General features: G+C 40.4%; 1 protein-coding gene across 5 annotated transcripts in view; it reads right to left on the bottom strand.

Annotated features, from left to right (window-relative positions):
* The window catches only part of TTC17 (tetratricopeptide repeat domain 17), a 117,144-nt gene that overhangs the window by 101,569 nt on the left and 303 nt on the right, over positions 1-15,272 (bottom strand). The gene's annotated exons all lie outside the window — the stretch shown is intronic.

Consider the following 15,272-nt stretch of genomic DNA (forward strand, 5'->3'; position numbering starts at 1 on the left):
GTGGGTATTTACAGTTTTTGCTATCCAGGATCTGCAATCCCCTTCTTGTGGCAAAAGCACCTGCCTTATTTGACATGGGAAGCCCAGATCAGTGGATTCCTTTCCCTTGGTCATGGTGATTATCTCCAAGATGCGACATTAAGCTAGTGGTCAGTTGGTACTAAAGAGACTCTAATCCAGAACTTTCGTTTGAGCTACTGGGGACTAGCCATCTTGTATGCACAGGGGGCCTGAGAATGAGCTTAAAGAAGCAGAGAAACAAGACAGAGAAAAACCTATCCTGGTTATACACTGTTTGAGCCCTGGATCAAATTGTATCCGTAGCACTTTGAATTTGTCCCAACATTCCAACGAAAGTTTTCAATACAGAAAGTCTTGATGCTATTTCTTCAGGCCCTCTGCCTAGTTTTCTTCAGGTCCTCTGCCTAGGGTATCTTCTTATCCTTGTTGATCTTTTAAGAGCCACTGTGCCTTTGCACATGCTCATTCCGCTACTTGAAATGCATTTCTAACCCTACGCTTTTGGTGAAGACCAAATAACTTGGCTCAAATGGCATTTCTTTTATGAGGCCATCCTTCTCGTGAGCTCCCATAGTACTATACACACACTTCTTTTTTGTGTGTGTGTGTGAGGAAGATCAGCCCTGAGCTGACATCCATGCTAATCCTCCTCTTTTTGCTGAGGAAGACGGGCTCTGAGCTAACATCTATTGCCAATCCTCCTCCTTTTTCTCCCTAAAGCCCCAGTAGATAGTTGTATGTCATAGTTGCACATCCTTCTAGTTGCTGTATGTGGGACGCGGCCTCAGCATGGCCGGAGAAGTGGTGCGTTGGTGTGCGCCCGGGATCCAAACCCCAGGCCGCCAGCAGTGGAGGGCGCGCACTTAACCACTAAGCCACGAGACCGGCCCTACACACTTCTTTAATAGTATTTACTACACTGTTTAATTATTGCATGTCTAGCTCTCCCCCCAATTATTTTTGTATTCCTCTTTCTACGCTCTGTACTTAATCTTCTTTCAGGTATGTGTTTGGCACTTAATACACTGTTGATTGCTTGATGAAGGTGTCTGATGTTACATTTGTTGATACTCCCTCTCCCTCTCCTCCGGCATCACCATTCACTGATGACTATCTGGAAAGGAGATAAAGTGGCTAAGCCACCAGGCAACAGGAAACAATCAGTCCTCGACAGATCTATGACTAGAAGTGTGACCTTAAGCAAATCACCTTCCATGCCTGGGCTTCCATTTCCTCATCTATAAACTGAGGGGACCCAACCTAATGATTTCTCAAGTTCCTTATCATTCTCAAATCCTACCTCTATAAAAGATTTAACACTATCATAAAAGTATTACATTTTAACCAGCCTAAGCTACACCACTGAAGTAATCTGATATTCAAATGAATGAAATTGTCATTCTTTCCATTTGTCCATATGAATTTGTACTTGCTCTAGGCAGGGAGCATTTCCAAAGCTGCAGTTAAAAGTTTCTTTACTGTAAATATGTCAAATTAAACCAAGGCTCCAATTAGCAGTGCCTATTTATTTCTGAGCAGTTAAACTGCTCATTTTATCATAGGCAAACTTAGCCCTCTCTGTCCTCATGCAACTTAATTCTAACAAATTTCAACTTAAAAAAATCTTTTTTCTGATTATAACATATAAATATATATGTTACTGTAAAAACAAACACAATATAGACAATATAAAGGAGAAAATTAAAATTATTTGAAATCTCACCTTCAGAGATATCTGCTGTTACACACATATATATCATGTTAGGATAACTTCTATGCACATCTATGTGTATATATATATATAGATAGCTATGTAGATAAATATTTTTACAGAAATGGGACCGTAATATATCTACTATATTGGATCCTTCCCTTCTTCCACTCTTCCCTAAATTTTATTAGACTTCTTTCCCAGTAAATATAGATCTACGTCATCATATTTAGTGGTTAATATTATATTAAAGGTATTTACCTAGGTCCCTACTAACTAAAATTTGGGTTTTTAATTATTCTCTCTTTTAAACAATATTGTCATGAATATCCTTACAGTTAATTTTTTGGATAGCTGTCTAATTATTTCCTTCCTAGAAAGAGAATTGCTAGGTTAAAGGGACTGCACTTTTAAATTTATGTCTTTTGCTAGCTTTTCTCCAGAATAGTTGAATCAACTTAAATTCCTAACCAGTCATTGGGTGAGTACATTTTAATCTCTTTGTTGGCCACATGCACTTCTTCTTTTGTGCACTTATAAAAAAATCTCACTGCCTCTCTTTAAATCCATCTGCGAGTTTATACATCATATTTTACGAATGGTGGTTTCTAGTTGGTGGAATTCTAGGTAATTAGTCTCTTCTTGTTTGTGTTTTCCGACTATTTCTACAGTGAACACACATGGCTTAAATTTATAAAATATTTCTTTTTTTCAAGTGTTACCTACAGGTCATCTTGTTAAAATGAAACTTGAGAGTGCTTTGCAACATGTTGTATTGCATTTAAAAAAAAACTAACTGTAATGTCAGGTATAAGCTCAGGTCTGAGGAGCAATCTTGTAAAATTCCTCCCACAGATGTGAGGCCAGGCAAAACACTCAAAAAGACACATCTTTTGTATTTTTTTCTTGCTTATCTTTCTGCCCTCAGATTTCCAGCCTTATCTCAAATCTAATTCACTGCCATTTTCAAATGATTGTCCAAGGAAACCTCCCCTTTCTGACCCCCGTCAGGCTAACACAGTGGCATGCAGGATGAGTTTTAGAGGGATAGAGTGAGGGAGGCAGAAAAGCCTGTTGCCCCACTTTGCAGGCAACTTGCTCATCAAGATTCAAGTCCAACCATCATGGACTCGCACCTTCTTCCAGATCTAGAGAAGTGCAAATTCACAAAATACCAGTCTAGCCTCGCCTCTTGAGAAGAACTTACAGAGGCTCCTGACAATTATCATAACTGTCAAAACCTTAGTATGTAATATAAACAAATCTTTTACCAGAAGCATTTAATTGCACGAAATCAATAAAACACTATTATTATGAACTGTCAGGATTTGGAAATATTTTTGTTAAAGATGACTTTTTTTGCTGTTACAGTACTTGTATGTATTTTAATGAGAAATTAAAAACCAGTCTCAATTTTGTAGGATATCAAGTTATCAAAACTACAAGTAAACTTTAAATAAACAAAAATATTGAATCCTGACCATCACATGAATTTTTATGGCCTTATATTCCTATCTTCTAAAGTTTAACCCTCAATTAGATTTTACCTTCTCATTTTCACAGTTCTCAGAAGACACAACAGTAAATGCTCAAACTCACATAAAATAATCTAGGTATTTGAAGTATATTATACAGCTATAATCTAGATTTGAACATGTATAGTGTTGCAGCCAATTTTATTACAACATTCACGATAAACAATCACCATTTTCCTAATACGTTAGTAACCATTTTCAACATGAACAACAAATGAACAACTTCTTATAAAAGTGCTAGCAGTCTACATTTCCTGATTTATGTCACCAGGAAATACACAAATAACATAATGAATAAAGTAGACAATATACAACTTTACAAGGAAAGAAAATGCAATGCTGAATCAGGACACAGGGGTAATGGATATTGCTCGTTCATATACTTATGAAATTCTTGTAAACATATACAGAAACAAGGCAGCTGTACACTTAGAGCTGTTTTACATGTAACTCAAAAGTGACTCTCATTCCAGTAGCAAATATTTATTGAACGCAGAACAACTCCCCAAGAAAGATGTCCATGTCCTAATCCCCAGAACCTGTGAATATATTAGGTTACATAACAAAGGGAATTAAGACAGCTGATGGAGTTAAGGTTGCTAATCAGATTACTTGAATTAAGATAGAGAGTCTAACCTGGATTATCCAGGTGGGCTCAGTGTAATCACAAGGGTCCTTTAAAGTGGAATAGGGAGGTCAAAGAGAGAGCTGTGACTAAGGAATAATGGTCAGAGAGATGCGATGTGATAGGCAGCCCTGCTGTCCCTTTAATTTTTAGCCCCGTGACATACGGGTTGGACTCGTAACCAACAGAACTGTAAGATAATAAATTTGTCTTGTTTTAAGCCACTAAGTTTGCAGTAAGTTTTTACAGCAGCAAAAGAAAACTAAAACAAGCACCCAATAAGTACCAGACATAATGCCAGGCATTATGATGATAAATAAAATAGGTGTGAGCTTGAAAATTCTTAGTCATGGAGCGCTATGAACTGAATTGTGTCTCTCTCCAAAATTTGTATGTTGAAGCCCTAACCTGAAAAGTGATGATAATTGGAGATTGGGCCTTTGGGAGGTAATTCGGTTTAAATGAGGTCATGAAGTGGGGCCCTCATGATGAGATGAGTGCCCCTAAAAACGAGGCACCAGTGAGCTTGCTTTCTCTTTTTCTATGTCATGCGAGGACACAGCAAGAGGCAGCTGTCTGCAAGCCAGAAAGAGAGACCTCACTAGACCCCGACCGTGCTGGCACTCTGTTCTTGGACTTCTAGCCTCCAGAACTGAGAGAAAATAAACTTCGGTTGTTTAAGTCACCTAGTTTACGGCATTTTGTTTTGGCAACCCAAGCTACGCCAGATTTGTCAGTCAAATGTTGGAAAAGGGACACTAAAGTCAGTGCCAGACATCGAACCTCAGTAGCTTTATCATTAGTCAGGTCATGGCAAACTCAACCGCCAGGAAATTACTCTGCTATTTCATGCTGGAAATTGCTACTCTAAAAGAGCCAAATGAATAAAGTTCAACTTGATTACTCATCAAAACATTGGTGGTATCAACCGCGGGGGAAAAGAAATCAGCATGACTAATTTCTTTGACTGCAGTCCCAACAAGAATGAAATAAGCATTAATGACAAAGGTTTAATTTTTCTGTGAAGATAACAAAACCAAAGTGAAGGCTCTTTTTCGTTCATACTTCTACTGATGGCAGTTTAGCTAAGGGCAAGGGATGGAATAAGTGGTCTTTCACTAGAACTGGACTACGAACAAAGGTTTTACATATCCCAAACACTGTCAGTCACTTTCAAACACTCCTGATGCAGCCCGTTAGGACAATTTGGCAATATCTGAGAAAATTAAATACAACGCATTTTTAGAACCAGGAAATTCCATTACAAAGAATTCATCTTACAGATATACTCAACATACTCACAGAAGCATATAAATACCTTCACTCAATGCAACATTGTTTATAGCAGTAAAAACCTGGAAACAATTCAAATGTCTGTCACTAGGGAACTGGGTAAATAAATTACAAAATACTATGCAGTCTTAAGGGAGAAGAGGGTAGCTTTTTATTTCTGACATGGACAGACGTCTAAATCTTACTAAGTGAATAAAAGCTAGTCGTGAGACAAAATTTTTCCAGTTGTGTGTTTAAAAGGAAATCTACATATGTGTTTGCAAATGCATAGAAACTTTTTGGAAGAATACACAAATAATCCTCTATGATTGCTTCCAGGAAGAATGACTGTGGGTAGTTATGAAACTTTCGCTTTTCATTTTACAACATGCTAAGTAGCTTGAAAAAAATTTTTTTCAACAATGATCATGTATAGTCTTCAATTGAATTATAAAATTGAAAAGATTTTAAAAAGAAAAATTTGAACTTTGATGAGTATTTGTTTTACAAATAAAACTACAGAAATATTTTTCTTTACATTAGTAGCAATGTTTAGCACTGCAGAAAAGAGAACAGAGTTTCCAATCAGATCTGAGTTTGAGTTCCCACTCTGCCACTCCCTATCTGCATGGCCTTGGGCAAGGAGTTTAACCACACTCAGCCTGAATTTCTTTAGTTAATAGAGAGAAGATTGATACCCATATCTTAATGGGTCTGTATGAGATAAAATCAGATAAGGAATAAGAAAACACTTGGTAAAGTGTTCAGTGAAACACAGAAATTAAATTGTTTTTATTACAATAAATGTTACCTGTTGACATCCTAAATTATAGAGTCACTTCCACATACGATTGTATAACACCAAATTTTATGAAGGCAGGGCCTGTAGCTCCCTCACAGCTGTATTCTCAGTACCCAACACAGAAAGCATTCAAATATGTGTTGTGCCAAGTGTAGTAACAGGCACAAAAAAAGCACTCAGCAATCCCGGCTCAAATAAAAACGTTCCTGACTCCGTCTGACCACTTTTGGCATGTACTACTCTCTTGAGTTTTCCTAAAGATTAATTACCCATCTCAACTCCCCACCAAGCAATTAGACTGAAGGTGGAAAGGACCGACCACGGGGCAGAGCAGGTGGGAATGGGGGTCCCTCTTGCCAGTGATCTGATTTTAATTGAAATAACTGTCTCAGAGGGAAAGTGAAGACTGAAGTAAGACATTAGTAAAGAGTACATAAATTAGTTCTTTTCAAAAGTTAGACTCATGAAGTAGTCACTACTAACTAAACATATATGGGAGGCACAAAATGAACTGTCCAGTGTGAATTCCTCATAGTATGTCTTGAAAGCAAATATATACTTTGGCTTATATAAAATTGTCATGACCTTATAGATTTTTAATAGATGTGTTTTTTTCGGTACATGTTTACATTAAAGAAATTTCTTAATAGTGACCTACTTAAATTTATATAATATTCAATTAATTTAAATAATGCCACAATCTCAAATACGAGTTCTCTGAGCATATCATAAAAGGTATGTTGGAGAGGTAAGGTATCCAAACAGCCAACAGGAAAGTAGATTATCTGAGGCACTGTTTTACAACTCTGGTTCAAAGCTACCACGTTCTTAGAAACGTCTTAGGTTGTCTAGACCTTTTATGGGTAACAGGGACAATGAATGAATTGGCTTGTCCCCTTTAAAGTAAATGCACCTCCCTCCTTCAGACTACTAAAATGGCGGCCCTTCAGTCTGCTGATAGGATATGCAAGAGCTATTACTGGAGTAAATACTGCTTGCACACACAGACATGCACGGACTCTTTCTCACTTATTCAATATTTTCTGAGTACACATCATGTTTAGGCACTAGGGTTACTTCACTGAACAAAACAAGGTGGTTGCCTTCATAGAGCTTATGTTCTCATAGAAAGACAGCCAATAAAGTATATATTACAATAGAGTCCTAGTAATAAGTGCTACGAAGAAAACTCGAGTAAGAAGATGGAGTGATGGAAGGAGATGCTGTTTTAGACAGCGTGGTCAGAAAATGGGTGACATGTGAACAGAGACCTGAAAGAGGAGAGAGGATGAGCCATGATGATGTCTGCCGAAGAGTGGTTCAAGCAGAGGAAGGAGTGAGAACAAAGGTCTTGGTGAACCAAGAACAAAAGACCTTGGTGCTTTGAAGAACATCCTAAAGGCCAGCAACGCTGAAGCACAGCACACAAGAAGGAAAGTGGTATCTGGGGCTGAGAGGTGGCCAGGGGCCGGGTCCCAGATCTTGCAGGGCCTTACAGGCCGTGGTGAAAACTCCAGGTTTGATTCTTTAAGTGTGATGGGAAGCCACTGATGCTCTTTGCTTCCCTGCCTGCACAACCCCTAAGGGAGTGACATGACCAGACATATGGTTTTTCAAAGATCAGTTCGGCTGCTCTGGGGAGAACAGACTCTATGTGGCAAAAGTGGAAGCAAGAAGACCAGTTTGGAGGCTACCGCACAGGTTCGGGAGAGAGAGAAAGAGAGTCTGGACTAGGGGCGGTAGAAGAAGAGGTGGAAAGACAAGCCTGATTCAGGATACAATTTGGAAGTATAGTTGACAGGTTATTGATAGACTGGGCATGAGATGTGAGAGAAGGAAGAGTCAAGGAAGACACTAAGATTTTGGACCTGAGCAACTTAGTAACAGGTGTGGTGTGGTGGGAAATCAAGAGTTCAGGTCAGGACAGGATGTTGATGTATTTGTCACGTCTAAGTGGACATGTTGAGTAGGCAGTTGGCTATACGAGTTTGGAGTTCAGGGAGAAACTGCAGATATGATTTGGGAGTCCTCAGAATATATATGGTATCTCATGCCATGAGACTGCATGAGATCATCTGGCGAGCGCAAGTAGAGAGGGAAGCAACAGGGCACACCAGTACTTAAGACTCATGAAGAAAAGAGGAATTCAGCAGAAGAGAATAAGGCATGGCCAGGGATTCAGAAGAAACCAGGAGTGTACGTCCTGGAAGCCAGGTAAGAAAACAGTTCAATAAGGGATGAGGACAAATGCTGGGCTGCTAAGAGATTAAGTAAAATGACTGAGAACTGAGCACTGTATTTGGCAATATGGAAGGCCTGGGTATACTGACAAGAGCTGTGGGGATGAAGGACTGATGGGAGTGGGATTAAAAGAGACCTAAACAAAGAGAGGGAGGACAGTCTGTGAGCACAATTCTTTTGCGGCGTCTGGCTACAGAACTGCCACTCATCAGCGGAATTCCCCTTGCTTTTACCACTGTGGAGTTGAGTGAGCTGAGACGGAGGTGAGATGCAGCTCACCTGGCTCCCTGCATTTTGGAGCGCAAAGCTGTTCTAATTTTTGACCTGACCTGCTGGCAAGCCCTCTTCCTCCTCACCATCAGATTGCCTTCTGTTCTTTTCCACCAGTGCTGCTTCTGAACCGCAGAACTGCTGCACCTCACACGGATCCTAATCCCTCCTCAACAGGCAGCTGCCATTTCCATCTACCTCGCCTCTGCCCTTTCCAATGCTTTTTTCTGCTTTTCTTGCTTACCATTTTTTCTTGTCTCTTGTTGCTTCTCCATACTTTTTGCTGTCTGAGCAATAAAGTTGACCTTTTAGATACATCAGTGACCAAGAGGATGACTTCCCTTGCACACACAACCTGACCACAGTAGATAGGCAAGAGGAATCTCTGAAATGATGGCTCTTCTCACCTGTGTACTGCACCTTTTTTGAAGGCCTAAGGTTGGAGTCATTGACGGGTTACTTAGAGCTTTAAAGATCTCCCAGGAGTCTGAGTCTTCCTTTAGGCTTGTCTCCAGATGATATCACATTAGTGTGTATTGTAAGGCTTCATTCAGACAATGGTAAATTCCTAAAAGGCAGGAAGCACTTCTCATACTTCCTTATATCATCCATTCAACGGATAGTATTGTAGCCTATGTGATTAAGCAGTGTGAGAGACCTGGAGTTGCAGAGAAGATGGATACAGCCACTGCCTCCATGGAGCATGTAGTGGTCTACCAGGGTATTTACATAAGTAAACAGACGCAACATGGTATGGTAAATGCTTTCATAAGGGAATACAAGACGCTCTGAAAGCACATGGAAAGAACAGCTTATTCAAATCTGGGCATGACAGAAGCTCCCCTGAGAAAGTGATGCTTAAATTGTGAAGAGAATGAGTGAGCCAGATTGGGATGTTTCAGAGGAAGAAGACGTGCAAAGGCCCAGAAGCAAGTGAGAACAGAGCTAATCTGGGGACACTGACAAAAGTTAAGTATGGCTAAGTGTGTACGTGTGTATATTTTGGGGTGAAGGTGGGGCACTCAAGGATGAGCAGAGATAAGGCTGGAGAGAAGGAAGGGCCAGATCATAAGACATGTTAAAGAATTTGGACCACACCTGGGATCTGTACCAAACTGTTAAAGGTAGTTTTCCTCAGGGAGTGAGAAAGGGTACAGGTGGGAGGACTTCACTTTATTACTTTAAATACTCCCATAATGGGAGACATTTGCTTTTACAATGCCATGCATTCCTTTTGTAACTCAAATTTTTATTAAGCAAGAACAAAGAAGCTGTTAAAAGATTACTCTAATTGCACTGTGGAGAGAATGGATTGGAAGCAGGACAAGACTAGAAGCAGGGAGAGCAGCTAGGAAGCTGTGGCAGCAATCAGATGGCCTGACTTAGAGTAATGGTAGTGGCTATGGGAAGAAGTAAGATATAATTAGAAAGTGAAATTGAAAGATGATGGTAAGGGGTAAGGAAGAGGAAGAAATTCAAGACGACAACTAGATTTCTGACATGGGCAAATGGGTGGGTGGTGAATGGTGGTGTCTTTCATTAAATATGGGAAAATAGGGCATGATACAGGGACAGCGTAAAATGCGTTCAGATTTGGTGTTACTAAGCTTGAAGTACCCAGAGAATTAAAAAAACTAAAAGTTAATGGAATTAGCTTTTAATGGAATTAAAAGTTAATATAGAGAATGGAATGGAATTAAAAGTTAACATAGAGGTCTTGAATCTATAACTCTGAAGAAAAAAATCTGAGTTATAGAAAGAAATGTGGATATTCTCAGCATATATGTGGTAATAAGCGCTGAGAAAAGATGAGATTGCTCAGGTACGTGGAGAGAGTAACATGAGAAGGCTGGAACAGAAGCTCGAGGAAGAGCAATATCTAAAGCTGAATTTCTCAGAATGATCTGTGACCCATCTGCATCACAGTCTCCTGACAAATTTGATAAAAATGTAGAATCCTTGGCTCCACCACTAACCTAATGAAACAGACACTCTGAGCGGCCTGGCAATCCGTATTTTGAGCAAGCACTCCAGATTATTTTTATGCAAAGTCAAGTCTGAGAACTGCTGATCTAGCAGATAAGTGGAAGAAGAGCCAAAAAAATAAAAAATAAAAAAATAAGAAGGAGTTCACCTTCAGGAAAAATGAGAATTTCTTGTCACAGTAGCCATGGAAAAAAGCAGATCCATCAAAGCAAAGTGGGTTAGCACAAAGTAAACACTCAATAAATATTTGTTCAATAAGTAGTTGGGAAAAGTATTTAAAGTTATAATTTATCTCTGTATATTTCCAAACTCCTGTTACTACTCTACAGTATAAAACAAAGTTAATACCTGGGTAATTTATAAGAAGAAAAATAATACTGGGATATATCTAAAAAAATGGATGGAATAAGAATTACTTGAATGCCAACGCCTAGGACAAATTCCAAAGGTTCAGCAGGTGCCTAACAAGTTAGTGAATAACCATCACGAGCTCTCAGGTCCAAGTAAATCCCGGAAGTGTACTAACACAGACATAGTGCTCTATGACAAAAAGATGGGTTTAGTTTTGAAAAGGACTGAAATAAACTTGTCAGCACAGTACCATATGGATGCTGTCTCCCAGATTAACAAAATTACTTAACATCAGACCCAAATTAAACCACTTCTTCACTTATAAGCTAGTAAAGACCAACAGATAAAGATTTAGCCTGTTTGTCCTACTAAATCTTAGAGTTCTTCCTCAGGTCATAGTCGCTGAAACAGTCACTTATCAAACAGTTCTTTGCAAGGCTGCTAGGCTTCAGAGCATCAGTTTTGTCAGAAACTTCATGTGTTCGAGCAGTTAAAAGGATCTGGACTCTCAAGATATTTGCTTGATATGAGGCAAAATGGCTAAGCAACTCTCAAATTAATTTGCACCTATTTGAGATGCTTTCCTGCTCACCCGCCCCCAATTTGAAGTTACCACGAAACAATCTGCAGGGGTTAAGCAAATTAGAAAAGAGAAGACATTTACTTCTTTATTTCCATTTTTGCTTTTATTTTTCTTTCTATTCTTTCATTTGTAGGTGTTAGGAGAGGGCATACAAGCACTTCAAACTTACTGAGTACAAAGTGCTCACTTGAATGCTACTGCAGATAAATACATTTTTACTTCTTGTTACCACTAAATGCCACTCATCAGTTGCACAACTTTGGGCAGCTTTCTCTCCTATGAGTTGTACCATATATTCTTTAAGAATTTTTCCCAAATCTAAAATGCTACAGGACTAAGGCTGGAGGAGAGGGAAACAGTAGCCAAGAAAATAAATGTTATAATGTTATAAGAGAGTTGATAAAGATGATACTCTATTTACTTAAATATTTAGACCTCTACTTATGAAGAAAGAGAATATGCAGAGGCAATGAACCCAGCGCTAGAAGTACAACTTCTTGACTCAGTAAGTCTACAAGTAACAAACTGGTAACATTTCAAGACTTCATCTGTTAGCTGGTAATTGAGAACATGGAGCATAAATTTTTCCATAGAAACGATGTGATACATAGTGGTTAGGCTCTAAGGCTAATTCACAAGTGTATTTAACCTTCAATGCAAGTGAAATGCTAGACATTTCAATAAAAATAGAAAATAGATGTTGCCACAGCAGTAATTAAACAAAAAGAATACCAAAATGAAACAAAAAAACATTTATCTTGAAGCCTATTTTTCACAATGAAGTCAACCAAAAGATCCATTGGCCTGATTACACTGATGATCCTCTTAGTAACTAGATTACAACAGCCCACTCCTCAAGTCCATGGACTCTAAGTTAAGGACCCTTAGCCTAAATAAAGCGAGAGGGTCTTACTAGTTTCAGGTACAGGGTCACCAGGGGTTCAGAAGCATGCCAAAGCCCAAAGCTGGGAGAACAGCACAGAGCTGGAGAGAAGAAGGAGAGGAGAGGCCTTTTCCTAGAATGTCCCCTGACCGCAGTGGGAAATGAACTTAGTGACGGGAGCATTCTCTTCACAGCCCAGCTCCAGGATTCCCTGGACAACACTCCTGGGAGGTCAGTGGCAGCTCGGTAAACACGAGACTAAAAACATGGGAAGTACGCTCCCTCGCTGGAGCAGGGACTGTGGAAAGGAACAATTCCCTGAGCTGCCAGGCCAAGCAGTGGACGCCTGCTACTGCCAGGAGCAGCCCCAGCTTTGACTGTGAGGCGGCTGCCTGGACGAATGGCCACTTCTTTGCTCTCACTGAAGCCCCATTTCAACTCCCCTGCAGATCTAGGGCTTCCAACGCAGGTTCACCAGTCTGCAGTCTGTAACCTGTGTGTAACCTGTATCTTTATCATCTGCTAAAGCTTGAAATAGAAAACCCAAACGAATGTTCTCTTCTCCTGGGAGGGACTGCTTACTGTACTTAAAACTTTAACTATAATGATTGAAAATGTTCCAATTTAAGTCTGTACTTTGGGGAATTCAGATTTTTAACTCATAAGTCCTTCTCCACGTTCACTATGAAAAACAACGACCTATTATATCTAATTTGGACAGGTTTAAATATCATGCGAAGAGTTTCAAAAGGTATTTGCCGCTCTCGTTTTCTAAGATCTGCTATTTCAGTTTGCCTTCAGCGCTTTTCCCTGATATTAGGCAACTTTAAAACTGAATTCATACTTCTGCTCTCACTCAGATATTACAACCAAAAACCAGTAGCAAGTATTTGGTATGTAAGGTAGGACACAGTACATATACTAAGCTTTTCATTAATTATGTTCCTGAACGTATGAATAGATCTGCATTATACCCAAATCCATGCACTAAAGGGATCTTTCAATTCTTTAGTAAGTATATCCAAATGTGATAATTAATTACAATCTAAATTGAGGTTTGGATTCTGCCTGCATTCAAATTATTGCCAGGAAGGGCAGGATGGGTAACGCACGCAGAGCTATCAGAGTGGAACTCAGTGACCACGGTATCCAACTCTCTTACTTTATCTATATGTGCTACTTTTTCCTCAGATTAAATCCAACGTCCCTTCCCTAGCCTCTTATTGTTACACTGTAGGCACCAACTTTATTTCTTGTGGTATAAAATTTTGTGGTTGCCTGAACTTAACACTGTAAATGTTATGTAGCAAAGTATTGGAAAATTCACTGAAAAAGATCATTTAAAAAGGCATGTAGTAAAGAAATCTTGCTTTCCTGACTTTAAGCCTACCTACCTACCGCAGGGGTGACTTGGCACAGATACAGAAAATTCTTCAGATTTCTCCCTTTTGGGGGCAAGCTACCAGTAACCTCTACCTTTCCCCACTAAAACATACGTAGCCAATGTGCAAAAAGTAGGAATCTGTTAAAAAACAAAACCCAAATCAGATTCTACTTGCCCATTGCAATGTTCAGTATATGATACATTTCTACCAGCTTTCAGTTTTCAGATGGGTTACTGTCTCAGCTGAGCAGCAGGACACCAAAAAGGGAAGGAGAAGTCAATGTCACAGAGTATAAATAGCTGTAGCCAAAAACAATATTGTAGAAGAGCCAATAGGAGAGGGGCTCCCCAAATTGCAGCAGGAGTGACTTAATTCCACCTCTCCCTTCATGAGGGGCTCGGGGAAAATCGTCAAAAGGGTGGAAGCAACCATAACTCACATAAGATTTCCAATTTTTTGTTAAACAGGTGAACTTGCGGTGTTTTCTAGGGTTTCTGAAACACACATAGTATCTTAAACCTCAGCTAGTATGGCAATGAAAAGGGAATTTTTTCTAATGTAAGTCAGGTATAGAGAAAATGCCACCCCGTAGGAAATCAGTCTTTTCTTAGATATACTAAACACCACTCCCCAATACCAATGCTGATTTCTAAATTGTTTAACTCACTCATCACACTGGAGATAAAATTTGCCAGCACATGGCAAAATTAAATGAGAACCTCACTCTATACAAAAGAAAACCTTGCATTGTGTTCCTATCACCATTGATTACACACAGCCCAAAAAGTCCAGTAATTTCACACGACAACGTTAATACATTTGAGGTCCGTGGGTTAAACGGCATGGGGCACACCTTTCACTTTCTAAATGTTTGCTGGACTTTTCAGGATTGCTCTTAAGCGTTGGAAGTCATTAAGTTTACCAAGATTCTGTAGCAGAACACACACACACTCTTTAGGCATCAGCAGCATTCACAAGATGCAGGCAATCATAAAGTTATGTAAGAAAAACAGTCTCTCCACGGAAGAATTAGTTCAGGCATACAAGAATCCAGGCAATCGCACCTCCTCCTTATGGGGCTGGGTCACAGGAACGAGGTAAAGAAACAGTGCAAAGTACACTGGGAAACGAACGAGGGCAGTTACAGCCCAAAAGATGCAGGCAACGCCACCAAAAGCATCTTCGAGCACTCCCTCGCAAGGAGAGTGTGTGTTGTGTCACGCGCCCCTGGCGACCTGGGTAACGGTACAAGCTGAGACCACCACCGCCTGACACGGAGTCCAGCACGTGCGAGAGGGGGCGGGGGGAAGCAGCATGCAAGGACCCACTGCCTAGGGCGCCGAAGCTGTCACCGCGCTGGAGTCGCGCAGCCCGGGCGCTGCCACCTGCTTTCCCCTTCCCGGGGAGGGCTGGCGACGCGTGGGCCCGACAGGCAGCCGGGGCAGGGCTAACGAGTCTGTGGTTTTACAGCGCGAGCCCGAGCAAGCGCCCCCAGGGCCCGACCCCCGCAGCCGGGCGCCCCTCCCCACGCGGCGCGCGGCCCCGGGTGGAAGCCTGAGAACTGGCAGGCTGCCGAGCCCAGGGTCCGGACACCAGTGGGCAGGGGC

The sequence above is a fragment of the Ceratotherium simum genome, chromosome 34, assembly GCF_057802395.1.
Source record: "Ceratotherium simum simum isolate JZ-2026a chromosome 34, ASM5780239v1, whole genome shotgun sequence".
Classification (NCBI taxonomy): Eukaryota; Metazoa; Chordata; class Mammalia; order Perissodactyla; family Rhinocerotidae; genus Ceratotherium; species Ceratotherium simum.